Below are 15,315 nucleotides of genomic sequence, written 5' to 3' on the forward strand. Positions count from 1 at the left end.
TCCTTGTCTCCTTCCTGTCTTTTCTGGTTGTCATGAAGTAAATTGATTTTTTTTTTTACCACATCCTCTCACCATGATGTTTCTGCCTTGCCATAAGCGTGAAAGAAATGAAACCCATTGACCACGAGCTTTTTTTCCTCAAGACTAAGGAGCCACAGCACCACTTCGTGATTTTCCAGGGGTGAATTGGTGATAAAAGTCCCATGCCAGGCCTGGCTTCAAACCATCATCCTCAGATGCCAGCCTCCTGAGTAGCTAGGATCATAAGCGTGAGCCATTGGCCCCAGGCTTCAGGTTTCTTAACTATAAGATGTTAATATTAACAGCACTGACTTTGTAGAATGCTTAAAAAAAATTAGGAAATAGATATGAGAGGCATTCTCCATGCCTGGCAGTAGATGGTCAAATCGATGTTAGTTGGTTGTCCCTGTAAAACTTCCTTCTTCTTCGTGTCTATGCAAATGCAAGAATGCAGAAAGCTGAGCTGTGAGCTGCCATCGCCCATCTCTGGCTCTCTTATGCCATGCCAGATGGCATTACTTGCCCGTGTAACACTGCTGTCCTCTAGCTTTGTCTGGGCAGACAGTGCCTGCGTCCCACAGTAGAGATTTCACATGCCTGGCTCTTAGCTGCTTCTCTCTCCTGCAGCTACAGCATGGTGTATAACACATTCCTAAAGATAGGAGTTCTTCTCTCTTTGTAAATTATATTTTAATTATCTTTAAGTAGCTGTAAAAAAAAAGGTGGGGTATTTTACCATTCATTGTACTTTATAAGTCCAGTGCAGCTTGATCACTATTATCCTTTTCATCCTTCTTCCCATACCTGCAACCCAACCCCTCCTCTCATTTTTCCTAGGTTCATAGGATATGCATTGAATAATTACATTCTCCTGCACCACTCTCCTCTCTTCATTCAAATGAAAGCATAAGAGATCTTGAGACCTAAAGCTTAGTTTTGTCACTAAGAAAGAAAAGTATTTGCTAAAATAGAGGTATATCAGAAAAAGTTACCTTCTTTTCTCTTTGTAATGTGGGACGGATAAGCTACATAAGAGTCATCCAGTGATATTAGGAAGAGATTGGCATAAATATGAGAGTTGAGAGTATCAGAGAAGAGATAATGTGAATTTACTTTCCACCATTTTTTTCCCCTGGGACTGGGAGTTGAACTTAAAGAGTCTTGAACTTTCAATGAAATGTTTGTTTCTTTCTCTTTTTCCCCCTCACTGTACTCTACCACTTACGCCAAACATCAACTTCTTTTTGCTGGTTATTTGGATAGAAGTGTCTTGCCAAGATGGCCCTAAACCCTGGTTCTCAGATCTCAGCCTCTTGAGTAGCTAGGATTACACTGCTACATGGTTCACTTTCTAATTAAGGGCTTCTGGGATAAAGTGCCACAAGTTATGGGGTTGAAACAAGAAAAAAAAAGTTGCCTTGAGATCAGAGGCCTGATCTCAAGCTGTCTTTGAGCCTAGAAGTAAACCCTTCCCTGGTTCCTCCCAGGCTCTGATGATGTCTCAGGAGCCCTGGGATTCCTCAGTGTGACTGCTTCCTGTCCTGGTGTGGTTTCTTCCTGAATGCACTCGTGGTGTCTACCCTCTGTGCGGCTGTCTCTGTGACAAGTGTTCCTTTTGTTTTCCTGAATTATACACAAATGATATTGCAGCTCATCCCAATGACTTCATTCAACTTGATTGCCTCTATTGATTCATTGCCTCTAGTAAAATATTAATAACATACCCTATATGTTTTGGGGGATTAAAACTTCCATACATATTTTTTATAGGGGACATAATTCAAACCACAACAAAAGTGGGGAAAAGCCATGGTTCCTGTTGATACCATTGGGTCACAGAAGTAGTTCTAGTAATGGCACTCCTGTGGATTTCTGTTATGTGGGACATTTTGTTACAGGATGGTTGAGCCATTTTAGATTGGAATTGTATTACTGTCAGCTGGAATCAGCCTAACCAAGATATGCTTTTCGTCTTTGATAGTTTATAGTAACTTTTACATGGGACATAGAATAATTACATTAAATATGTTACATAGAATAATTAAACACCCAGACTGTGTACCAATCTGGCTCCAAATCTAAGGCATTTAATCATTCTGCTCCATTTACTTCTCAGCAGTTACACATAAGTCTATTTTTTTTCCTTTACAATTCCACTTTAGCACAATATCTTCTACACAAGTAGACACCTAGTAAATATTTGCAGAATTGGATTTCCTTTATCTGAATTCATTTTCACAGCAGAATGTTCTTGTACCAGAAAGACAATGGAACAATGAAAAACTTATCTAATTTAGATTTCTTGGTATTTATGTATTTTTGATGCTTTTTTATCCACAAATCTAGTTTTGTAGATATATCATCCATCAACCAACGGAAAGTACTTTTGTGTTGTATGCAGTGGCCAATCCTGTTCTATCGCTGCATATTCACAGAAGTTCTATCTACCATCCAGATAATTCATAGGAAAGCAGGTAATGCAGATTAAGTCATCTTGCTCCGAGGAAGCTCAATGCTATTTCTTTCGCTGCGTGTGCTGTGCAAGGCAGATAACTGTCTGCCTACATCTGTACAATTTTCCTCTGGGGCTGTCTTGCTACTTTGTCCTTTCTTTCCATATCTTCCTCATATAGGCAGGAAATAAAAAGATATTCCTGGATACCACTTGAAGACCAAAAAGTAATACTGCTTAATGTAGAGTTCTATTTTAGTTCCTTGAGCTTAATTCATAAGAGAGTAGAAATTGTTCTTATTGGATTGTAGCCTTTCATCCAGTCTGTCTTTCTTACGTTTAGTACATAAAAGAACATGTTTCCTCCCCAAACTTGCATTCTTCTGTAGAGACAGCCACATGAATAAATAAAATATAATGTGAGCTATGGTATCTCAACTATGTGTGAGGTCCTATGGAAATAAAGAGAAGCAGTAGCTGTTTCTGTACATAAGGAGGAGTGTTTTGTTTTAGAAACATACCCTAAGTCTTGAATATTGTCAGGCCAAAAAGTTCTTCTCCAAAGTTTGAATAGTATGGGGAAACCTCTCTCAATGGAGGATGAACTGTGTCATGGAGGCTGGCTTAGGTGCGGGCAGGTAGAGGGAGGGGTGGTGAAGGATTCCAACTCCATCCTTTTGATCCCTTTAGTTATTACTCCTATCCTGAGGGAGACACTCGGACCTGCTCTGAAGAACTCTGCCTGCACCTTCCTCCTGAAGTGTCTCTCCGACTCATTCTTTCCATAGTTCTATGCATTCTTTTTGTTCCTGGGCTTTAGTCTTTGTCCACAGCCCTTCGGACTTGCCAGTTGGCCTATCTGCTATGTTCACACCTCTTCTTAAATATGATTCCTGTTCTCACTCCCAAGAACTTCTCTCAGCCCTGACACTGTTAAATAAATAAGACATCTTGCAATATACTAAGTAGAGTGGGTTTTATTGTCAGGCCAAAGTAACAATTTGTCATTTGTACGCCGGGGAATGGTATAAAAAGAATTTTTGCTTTAGAAAATATCACTCTGGCTGAGGTGCAGAAAAGAAGGGACAATGATAAGAACAGAACCCAGAAAACATGAGGAAATGCTGTAGTGATTGAGTCCCTGACTAACAGCAGGGATTCAATTGCTCACTCCGTTGAATATCATGTTATCAAGAGTGTCCAGACAGCTGGGCCTTGGTGGCACATGCCTGGAATCCTACTTCCTTAAGAGTCAGAAATCCGAGAACCACAGTTGGAAGCCAGCCTGGGCAAGAAAATCAATGTGAGTCTTATTACCAATTAACCACCAAAATTCCAGAAGTAGAGCTGTGGCTTCAATGGTAAAGTGCCAGCATTGAGTGAAAAAAAGTTAAAGGACCATGCCCACCCCTGAATTCAAGCCTCCGTACTAGTACAGAGAAATAGAGTTACCTTATACCATTTCATCTAGTTTGATTTTAAAATATTTCTGGAAGAAGCTAAGGGTTTCTACATGCTTATTCTTGAATTTTCCTAAAATAAATATATCTAAATTAAATAAGAACATTGTGAAGCCACAGAAATACACTTTAAGAGCTGATGTTGGCCATGGCTAAGGGTGTTCCTACACCATGGTAAAGTCAGAGTTCATTCTGTTGAGAGGCTATATAGCATTGTTCCCTATTTTATTTTTTAAGCTTAATTTTATTGCCATTACAACAGCACATTTTCTTTCTATTGTTTATTCCCACTTGCACCGATTCTCAATCAAATGCTACACTCTGTTTCCGGAGTGTTTTCACACTGGCATTCTTTCTCCAGGGAGCAGGCGGGGCAGGCAGAGGCATTGGTAAAGGGATACAGAACCCTTCTGCAAGCACTGGGGATGCTATTTACCCACCGAAGCCCATCCTCAAGCACCTGATGGTATGACTCTCTCCTGTGTTGTTAGGTTCTGCACTGTAATCCTGCCTGCTTCCCGCTTGCTGCTTATACCTCCCCCCGGAAGGCTCATGATGTCTAAATGGGGGCCACTTTAAATGAAATGTCATCCCAGCGACCCCTTTGTGGCTTTCTACCAGCATCTTCCATTAAGTTCAGCCAAATGAATGTCTGGTGGACTACACGAAAGAAAGAATATTTCCCAATTTGGGGAAATTCACTGGTTTTAACAGCCCCAGACCTGTCATATGCTTCAATAGAAAGAAGATACCGGCTCTTAGCTTGTCACACAGAGGGTGATCCCTCCGTAAAACAGCTGTCTCACCTTCAGCATTGGGCTCTAAAAGCCCACCTACTACTTTGTGTCACCAAAAGCCTTTGTTAAATTCAATTAACGTCTGACATCAAATAATAATTCATTTGGGATGAAATTCCCAAGACTCAAGAGTTTTGAGAATGTCTAGATCCACTACAGAAAGCTTTCCTTTTCTTTTTATCTACCTTCTTTCTAAAATGAGTTCTAGAGTATGAAGCTGTATCAGCATTCTGGACTGACTCTCTAGCATTTGCATTGTCTTGAAACTACCTTAGTGTTTCTTTCATCAAACCAACACGGAGGAGATCCTACTCAGTCTTTTTTTTTCCTTTTCTTTCAGTGGTATTTCTCCTTTGTAAAAAAAATAAAATGTACCTTCAGAGTGTCTCAGTAAATAGAGTTTCTCTTTTATAGCTGAACACAGGGTTGTTCCATGCATGGGGAACTTCAGTTGAATTTTCAGGTGTGGAAAACGGGACACTGCGAGGGCAGAGAGTGGCTTGGTGTTACAGAGCAACCAAATGGCTCATTAGAGATTACAACTTGGTGTTTCTTGCCCGCGCCTTGACTACATTACTCCATAGCTGAGATCTAGCCAATTACATACACTAATTTCACACCTTGCCAACCAATAGTGATAGAATTCGGCTATCTTTTCCGAAGAGAAAAGTTCTTGGAGTCTGAGTTTCAATTCTTCTTTCTCTATGGTGACACTTTGAGTAAGATGTTAGCCTTCTAAGCTTCAATGACTTCTTTTTTTAAAAAAAAATATCCATAGTAACAGTAAATATAGATGAAGATTAGATAAGTACTTAAAACCTTTTTGATAAAACATGACAACAGAAAGTGACTTATTATTATTAAACTTCAATGCATCTTTTGCAAAAGGCAATGCATAGCAAATGGAAAATACTAAATAAGTGAGTTTTCCTCCAGTTCATCTGATGAAACAGTGCCAATTAATGTTTTTTGCTGGTCCTGGGGCTTACACTGTGGGCCTGGGTGCTGTCCTTGAGAGCCTTTTGTTCTACAACTTGAGCGACAGAGCCACTTCTGCCTTTTTTGAGTAGTTTATTGGAGAAAAGAGTCTCACCGAGTTTCCTGCCTGGCCTGGCTTCAAACTGCGGTCCTCAGATCTCAGCCTCCTGAGTAGCTAGGATCACAGGCGTGAGCTACTGGTGCCTGTCAATGCTAATATTTAATTCTTAAGATCATTATCAAATGTTTCTTTCTACACTTGCCCTGGGAATATCACTAGATAGTACTATTAACTATAGACATATTGAAATTCTCTTCAGATATTTTAGTAATGGAAAGACAGAATCATTTTGTGCTAATCAATCCTGGAATTTTTTTTTCTACAATAGATGAACTTTTAACACTCAAAAGAGGCCAATGCCAGATACCTACATTGCCTTCTAATAATGTGATCAACTGCCTTTATAGTCCCATTTTGGCTTCATACATGAACATGATGATTTGAGTGGTTCAAATGTTGAGTGGATTTTTACGGATTTGTCTATATTAATCAACCAATTAATCAAGTCTTTTTGCATATGTGTTAAACTCTATCTCTTCCTCCCCACTGCTGCAGTGTTAGTTCACTCATTGTTCATTTCCCACTCGTAGTAATTCCAGAAAGCGAAGCCAAGCCAGGCACCAGGCTGATTTCACATGCAATGGTCATCTTAGCTTTCTCTACTGTCTACTTCATTTTCTCTGTAACAGAATGCTTGAGACAAGTAGGTCCCATGAGGTGAGGACTAGAGAGAGAGAGAGAGAGAGAGAGAGAGAGAGAGAGAGAGAGAGAGAGAGGGGAGGGAGGGAGGGAGAGAGAGAGTGAGAGAGTGTTAAAGATGCAGCACTGTTGGTTTTGGAAACAAGGAAAAAAAAACACATGGCAAGGAATATGAGTGTATCAAAAAGCTTCAAAATTCAAGAAAACAGAGCCCTTCCTATAGCCTAGTGAAAGACTTACTCATATCATGATATTAGAAAATATTTTTCAAAAATATTTTATTATCTTTAAGTGGTTGTACAAAGGAGTTGTTGTTCAAGAAAGCAATTTAAGAATCAGTGTGTCTTGATCACTATCACCCTTTTCAACATCCTTACCCACCCCTCCCCAACCACTCCTTCCCCCACGTTTCCTTATCTTTTAGAATATGCACTGATTTTTTTTATTTTGAGAATACAGTCAAGAATTCATTGTATATGCCACAAAATTAAGAAAAAAAAGGGATGGAGGGAGTTGAAAGGGGGTGAAAACGTTGAAGGAATGACACGGATGGCTTTGTTAAATTGCAAAAAAGAAATAAAGCTATTTCAAATCAGGGGCTAGTGGCTCACAGGAGGCTGAGAGCTGAGGATTGAGGTTCAAAGCCAGCCTGGACATGAGACTCTTATCTCCAATGAACTTCCAAAACATTGGAACTGAAGAAGCTCAAGTAGTAGAGCATTAGCCTTGAGCAACAAAATCTCAGCGTGCCCAGGCCCTGAGTTTTTGAGCTCATGTCCCAGAACTGGCACTCATGCACACAAAAAGCCATTTCAGATTTCTGAATTCTAAAACTGAAAGATAATAAACTTGCGCTGTTACTTAGTTTATAATTTGTTGTAATAGTAATGAGATATTAGTAAACACTTTTGTACCTGAAAGCAATATCATGCTATGTAAATACTTCAAATGTAGAAGTTATTTTAGAATTGAGCCGTGGGAAGAAGCTGGAAAGCATTTGAGAGGCATGATAGGAAGACATCGAAGTTACCTTTATATATTGTTAGTGCACACACACACTTACATGTATATACAAATATGCATATAGGTATCCATATTTGTATATTTCATACTATCCAAAATAGTGTAGGGATTTAATACATTTGGAATAAAAAGCACAATGCCATTTTCCAAAGAGGTAGAAAAAACAACTTTTAAATTCATATGGAACAATGAAAAAGTCATGGACAGCCTAAAAAAATCTTAGGCAAGAAGAACAAACCACCTCCTGTCTGCTTTCAAAAGATATAATAAATTGATTGTAAACAAAACAACATTGTACTCACATAAAAGTTGATTTTTGAGCCAACTGAACAGGATAGGAAACCCAGAAAATAAAGCTATTCATTTATGTGCAATTTAATTTTAATCAATGTGCCAAGATTACACAATGGAGAAAGGACATGATTTACGATGAATGTTGCTGAGAAAACTATCGACATGTTCAAAATTAAATTCGACCTTTATCTTACATCATATACAAAATTCAACTCAGAATGGACTGAAAACTATTGAAAACCACGAAGCTAAAACTACTGCAAGAATAGATAAGACAAAATCTCCCCAACATTGATACATGTAGAAGGGTTTTTATATGACCCCACAAAATTCGAGTAACAAAGCAAAAATAGAGCCATGAGAGCATATCAAACTATAAAGCTTCCTCACAGCAGAAGAAACAAATATGTCCGTTGATACATGCCATCCCCTGTCATTCTGAATACCTTCAACATTTTCAAGTATCATTTTCATCCAATTTTTAGGCTACTTCTGAGACATCTTTTGCTTGTATTTTTAGTCGGAATTACCAACTTGTTTTTCTTCTAACTCTCCTGTAGCACTAAAAGACACACAAGGTTTTTCTGACTTTTGCAGAAAAGCAGAATCAGATAAAAATTCTGGAGGATGGTACATTATTAATGTTGATTTTTCCTCCTATAGGCCTGAAGCTTCTTCTAAACTCAGTACTGTTCCCAAATAATTAGAAGGTAATGCTGAATGTAAAGTATAAAACTTTTCATAAATGATCTTCAGAGTAGCCACAACCCTAACTGTTCTAGGAACATGCTCTAGAGTGTTCCAAGGGAATCTTGTTCTTTAAGGAGTGGGACATAATAGTCTGTCTATCTCAATGCCTCCCAATATAAGCCAGTATAATCCAATAAAATTATGTATATATATATCCTTTTGCTATTAAGTGATCTTTCTGTATACAATAATTACATCAAGTATAAGGCTATATGAAAAAAATCTCAATGTATCAAAACAATAATATCAGAACTATGTGGCTATTTAAGCACAGGAATAGTAAAATTAATTCTGAGGGAAGCTTGAAAACCATGACAATGCAATAGGGGAAGCAGACTTAGGTGGCTATTTGGATCACATAAGTTTAGAAGAAAATAAGCCCAGCTCTTTGATTCTAAAAAGGAAGAAGGAAATAAGGCAGATACTGTAGCACACAATTGTAATGTAAGAGCCGCACTGGAGAGGCAGGAAGATCCTAAATTTGTGGTCTGGATGGGCACATAGGCAGATCCTGTCTCAAATGGTAAGGAAAGAAAGAAGTAAAGAAGAAGAGGAAAGGGAAAAAGGAGGAGGAGGAGGAAAAGGAGAAGAAATGAGGAGAAGGAGGAAAGGAAGGGGAAGAAGTAGAAAAAGGAACAGGAGAAAGGGAGAGGAGCAGGACGGGAGGGGGAAAAGAAACAGGGAGGGGGTGGGAGGAGGAAGACGAGGAGCAGGAGGAGGGAAGAGGATGAAAGTAGAAGGATGATCCTGTGGACTGATAGAGGGTTATGTAAAATAATGTACCAAATAGGCAGGTATGGAAATGTCTCAGTGGAATGCATAATATGTGTTCAGAATTATAATATAAAGTAAAAGAAGAATAGAATAAACAGAAATGTATCCATTAAAGTGAAAAAACAAATCTAATTGTATTTATTTGTGATTGTTTGAGGGACTATAAAAAAACTGTGAAAAATGTAGCAATCTCTGTAGATGCTGCGATCAAGACTGAATTTTCAGCCACCAAGTTTTTAAATTTTCAGATATACTTTTTGGCATGTCTTCTCTGAATGACACAATTGTTAGGTAAATCATTTGAGCCATCTGCTTTCACAAACTTTATATTCGTATATAATCGACACAAATATCAGAGAGCATTAAATACCATGTCTGAGCATTTAGAAATGGGAAACCGGAGGAATATGCTTGAAAGCCAAGTTGGCAATTCTTTGGGTTCCAGCTGCAAGAGTTGAAATTGTATCAAACCTTGGATATTTATTTTGATTGAAGTTGTGAAAGCAATCAAACATTTGAAAAATAATTCTTCTTGTGCAGGTACAGTGACTTGAACTCAAGGCCTTACACTTAGTCAGCTCCTTTGCTCTTCGCTGGTGCTCTACCACTTGAGCTGTGCATCCAGGATCTTATTAGTTATTGGAGATGGAGTCTCCTTGGCTTTTTTGTCTAAGTCATAACCTTCCAAGTAGCTAAGATTATAGACGTGAGTCATTGACAACTCGCTAAACAATAAATTTTAAACTAAATTTGTTATTTTTTCTAGGTGGTATTTTAACAGAAGCTTTTATTTTCTTTCCTTTCACAAGGATACATAAAAATAATAAATTTATGAAAAAGAATTCAGTAAATAGTGATTTAATATACAAAGCAAAACAAGGAATGTATAAAATAAAAGAGAAACGCTACAGATAAAAATGGTAACCCATTTGAAATGAAACAAACTCACAATTCTACATCTTAGACTGGCTTATAAAATTGTAAGTGCACATATATTTATATTAAGAAAACAAACATGAAAGACACAGTAAGTTTTCTTTATTTCTTTCAACGTATTAAGTTCTGAAAGTTTCCCTAGTAATGTATACAAAGTAGTGTGAGTCAGTAATAAGTTCAGGTAACTATTTATATATTATTAGAACAATCTTTTTAAAATTTAGGCTGATAAATGACTTCCTTAATTTTTTAAAAGTAGGGTATGATATTAAAACTCTCAGGAGATCTTAAAGGAAAAAAAGTTGCTCACAGGAACTCAGAATTCAGCCATTTTAAAAAGCAGATGTTCATTAAATATATAAACATGATGTGTGTGTGTGTGTGTGTGTGTGTGTGTGTGTGTGTGTGTGTGTGTGTGTGTGTACTGGTCCTGTGGCTTGAACTCACGTTTAGGGTTATTGTCTCTGAGATTTTTTGCTCAGGAGCACTAATCAGTGCTCCACTACTTGAGCCACAGCCCCACTTCTAGCTTTTTGGTGATTAATTGGAGGTAAGAGTTGCATGGACTAGGCTAAGCTCTGCCTCCTAGGTAGCTAAGACAATAGGTCTGAGCCACCAGAGCCCAGCGAATATGGCTCTTTAATGTCGCACTCTACCCAAAGGTGTCAGAGAAAAAGGTAATCACTTATCTGACATAAGAAGACAAACCCTATGCCCAAATGCAAGCAGCGTGATGAACCCATCAAAAGACACCACCCCCAATTCCTAAAAATGAAGACATGATTTTGAAACTTAACAATGGCTTGATGAGGCTGGGCATGGTGCTGTCCACCCGAGCACTCAGTGCTAGGACGACTACCTGCTACGCAGAGTAACACAATCAAAACGAATTAACAAGAACCATTTCCTGGGTAATGTATGCTTTAGAGACGAGTTCTGAACGCTTTTTAGGCTTAGATTTTTCTGTAACTGTATGACTTATTAATTACCTTTGTAGCTCCCAGCTTATTATCTTCTAAAAGGATATATGTTGGACTTAGTTGTTGTGATTATTGTTTTTACTTAAATTAGACTCAGAGACTTCCATTCATTATTTTTTTCTTCATTGTCAAAGTGAAGTACAGAGGGGTTACAGTTTCATATGGAAGGCAGTGAGTACATTTCTTGTTCAACTTGTTACCTCCTCCTTCATTTTTCCCCTACCTCCCCCCTCCCCATTTTCCTCTCCCCTTATGAGATGTATAGTTGGTTTACACCATATAGTTTTATAAGTATTGCTGTTGCATTGGTTTGTCTTTTTATTCTTTTTCTCTTGATTTTGGTCCTCCCTTTCCCTTCCCTAGTTCCAATATACGTATATACAATATCCAGGGCATACAATCAGTTACAGTGATATCAGGGGTAAAACCATGGGAAGGGAATATGAAAAAAAGGGCACGGTTTCACATGGCATGTTGAAAATAACTATAACGGTGGTATACCACTTATTTCCATAACTTGAAGTTCATTTTGCTTAGCATCATCTTATGTGTTTATACAGGCATAGCTTTTGAGCTATTGTTATCTTCTGCTTGTACTATCCTAGACATGTACTAACTATTCCCTATGAGGGAAACCATACAGTCCATGTTTCTTTGGGTCTGGATCACTTCACTTAGTATGATTTTTCCCAAGTCCTTCCATTTCCTTACGAACGGGAATAGATAGTGGCTTAGAATTCCATTGTGTATATGTACCACATTTTCTTGATCCCCTCATCTACAGAGGGCATCTAGATTGCTTCCATATTTTAGCAATGACAAATTGTACTGCGACAATGTCTGTTCACTATTTTATGTGTAGTAATTTTAGAAGTGACTGGCATATTGTAAATGCTTCCATTAGTCCTCCTAATAGACTATACGTAGCAGAGTCATATGTATGACTATAAAGTACATTTATTTTCAAAAGTAGGGTTTTTTTTTAACGTACTCTCTGATAGAAGACAAACTAGAAATAACAATAGGATGACATGGGTGTTTCCCAGTAATCAGCACCACCCACTTAGGTTACCTTTGAATATACAGATGGAAATAAAATCCAGTATTACCTAGCTCCCATAAAAAGGACAAAACATGAATACTTGAAACCTAACCCCTGTGAAACAGCTAACGTAATCATCAGAAGGAAATGCACACTGTTTACATTTTCAGTAAAACTGATCTTTTAAAAGAGTCCATGCTAAGAGAACTATCAGTTCTCCTCTGTCACCAATTTGCAAATGGCAGATATGGGGCATCTTAGCCTGCCTAATCATTCTTCATAATCTCTCCTTCCCACCTCTTCCCTTCCCTTTCCTCTCCTTCTGTATCCTGCTTCTCTTCTCTCTCCTCCCCTACTCTAATCTCCCATCCTCTCTTCAGTCCTACCCTCTCTCCTTCAACTCCCCTCCCCTCTTCTCCCCTTAAGAGTTTGCCACTGAAAAATGGACATATCCTTTCTATTCCCAGCCTGCAAGGTAGATGCTTGACTCCAAAGGCAACTAGAGGGAGCTGTGGGGAGATATCTTGGCACCCACACAGCTGTGACCAGTCTCGTGTCTCATCTCTTCTCTGTGTGGATACGCATCGTGAATCAGCAGACTATGAAACAATTTTCCTCTGCAATGTCTCACTCATTTTTATCTTTTTGAAGTTGAATTTCACAAGTAAGTATGTTCAGGGATATGCAATGATTTCATAAAATTCACTGAGTCATAAAATTAGTTGAGGAACATTAAAAAAATCATTTTTTTTCTAAATCCTAGTTAAGTATTTTTCTCATTATTTTCCTCCCATTCTGTCAGAATTTAAAAACGAATGTATAACTTCATCACATCAGATAATATTGTAACTGATTTATCAAGTTCATTTAATCATCAGAGTATAATTTTGCTTATTATTTCTCTGATGATAAAATGCAAAAGAATGCTCTGATGTGTATGTCTTAATTGCTTTGAGGCTCATTAAATAGAGCATTTGTCATTGTTTCATGCGGCCCCAAAGGAAAATCATCATTTGGAAATTACACGACAGGCTAGTTGAGTGTAGAAACACAATATCATTAATGTTTTTTTTTTCTTTGGAGGTAATAACAAACCATATTAAACTGTATTTTAAATGTGTAAGTTGTTAAACAAAACTAATGTTAAAATTACATTATAAATTTTCCTAATTATATTATAAACATTGTAAATTATTATGTTATAAACTATATTCTAGTCATAAACAGTGTACACGTTTCGAGTATATATTTATTGGATGAATGTTTAGGCCCAGAATTTTCACACTATCACATCTCAAGCCAAAAAGTCACTTACAATACTATAGGAAGCTCATCACTCCAAAATGTACAACTTTACTTGGAGTCCTGCATCCTGTGTTATTTCAAATATCTTCCTGCATATTTTTCATGTATTTCTTTCCTGTTCCTCAGTATCTACTTTGTATAGGTCTGGTACCTCTCATGTCCTTCCTGTACAATCCCACATGCCCAGCAATGCCTCGCTTTCTTTTCTGGTATCATTTTAGTCATCTGAGCTAGAAATGTTGGAGCTATTAGTTTGTCTTGTAGCACTAAATCTTTTGCTCTAAACCACTCACTGACTCTTTTCCTGAAATATTTCTTACATTCTTGGCATTTTTGTGCAGCTATTATATGAAAATTCACCTGGTACCTTAACCTGGTAACTTTCTAGGGCCGCATAGCTAATGAAGCCTGAGGAAGGACTCAGACCCAGGTAGTTGAGTCTAAGAGACTTAGTGACTGCACTGTGTCCTCTTCTCTCTGCCTGCCTGTCTCAGTGGTACACTACCATTCAGATTCAGCATCTCCCAAATGCTGTTCATACATCTGGTGTGTCTCCTCTTGTGAAACAATCACAAAGTATGAATGGAGTTAGAGAAGGAGGCAAAAGAAATTCCTGCACTTACTATTTTATCTCCCCCTCACTTAAGACCTTCAGTACTTATCACTGCCTATCTTTCTCCTTCCTACCAGCACAAATTTCCTATTTTTGTACATTTCTTTTTGCATAACATCCTGATTTTTTTCTTTATGTTAGTCCTGGTACTTTAACTCAAGTCCTGGGTATTGTCCCTGAGCTTTTGTGGTCAAGACTAGTGTTTTACCATGCAAACCACAGCATAATTTCTGGCATTTTGGGTGTTTAGTTGGAGACAAGAATCTCACAGATTTTCCAGCCTGGGCTGGCTTTGAACTTCCATCTTTCAACCTCAGTTTTATAAATTAGGATTACAGGCATGACCCATTGGCACCCAACCCAGTCCCAACCTCTTGTTTCCTTCAGTGGATTTAGTGCTCTGTCTTGACTCTCTGTCTATATTTGTATAGTTGTCTGCTTTGGGGAATGTCTTCTTTTCTTGTTACACTAGATGTTAATTCCTGGCAATTCTTCAAAGTCACCTTCATCCATTGCCTCAAAATCTCTCTTGATTCCTGAGTGAAGTATTCTTTTTTTAAAAAATGTTATTGTCAAACTGATGTACAGAGAAGTTACAGTTTCATATGTTAGGCATTGGATACATTTCTTGTACTGTTTGTTACCTCCTCCCTCATTCCCCCTCCCCTCTCCCCCTTTCCCTTTCTCCCCCATGAGTTGTTCAGTTGATTTACACCAAACAGTTTTGCAAGTATTGCTTTTGTAGTCGTTTGTCTTTTTACCCTATTTCTCTCGATTTTGGTATTTCCTTTCAGTTTCCTAGTTCTAATACCAGTATACATGGTTTCCAATGCACTCAGATAAGATACAGAGATAGTGCAGGTACAACCACAGGAAGGGGATACAAGAGAATCGTCAATAATAGAAGCTACGGTTCTGAGTGAAGGATTCTCTCTCTCTCTCTCTCTCTCTCTCTCTCTCTCTCTCTCTCTCTCTCTCTCTCTCTCTCTCTTAACCTCTTGTGCTCTCTCCCTACCCTAATCAATAATAACTCTTTTATAGTTTGGTTCAAGGGTACACTTGACATACCAAACTGGAACGAACTATACAAGGTAGGTAGGATGAGGAAGAAATATGGATGTTAGCAGTGG

The 15,315-nt window shown here is 38.1% G+C and overlaps 1 long non-coding RNA gene across 1 annotated transcript; it reads left to right on the forward strand.

The window, feature by feature from the left end:
* Positions 1-702: 702 nt before the first annotated feature.
* Positions 703-14,515, forward strand: LOC125361417. The gene is made up of 4 exons (XR_007212946.1): positions 703-976; positions 2,827-2,831; positions 3,440-3,443; positions 14,503-14,515. It is a non-coding gene; the product is annotated as an uncharacterized LOC125361417 (long non-coding RNA).
* Positions 14,516-15,315: the final 800 nt, after the last annotated feature.

Source organism: Perognathus longimembris, chromosome 13 (genome assembly GCF_023159225.1).
Source record: "Perognathus longimembris pacificus isolate PPM17 chromosome 13, ASM2315922v1, whole genome shotgun sequence".
Classification (NCBI taxonomy): Eukaryota; Metazoa; Chordata; class Mammalia; order Rodentia; family Heteromyidae; genus Perognathus; species Perognathus longimembris.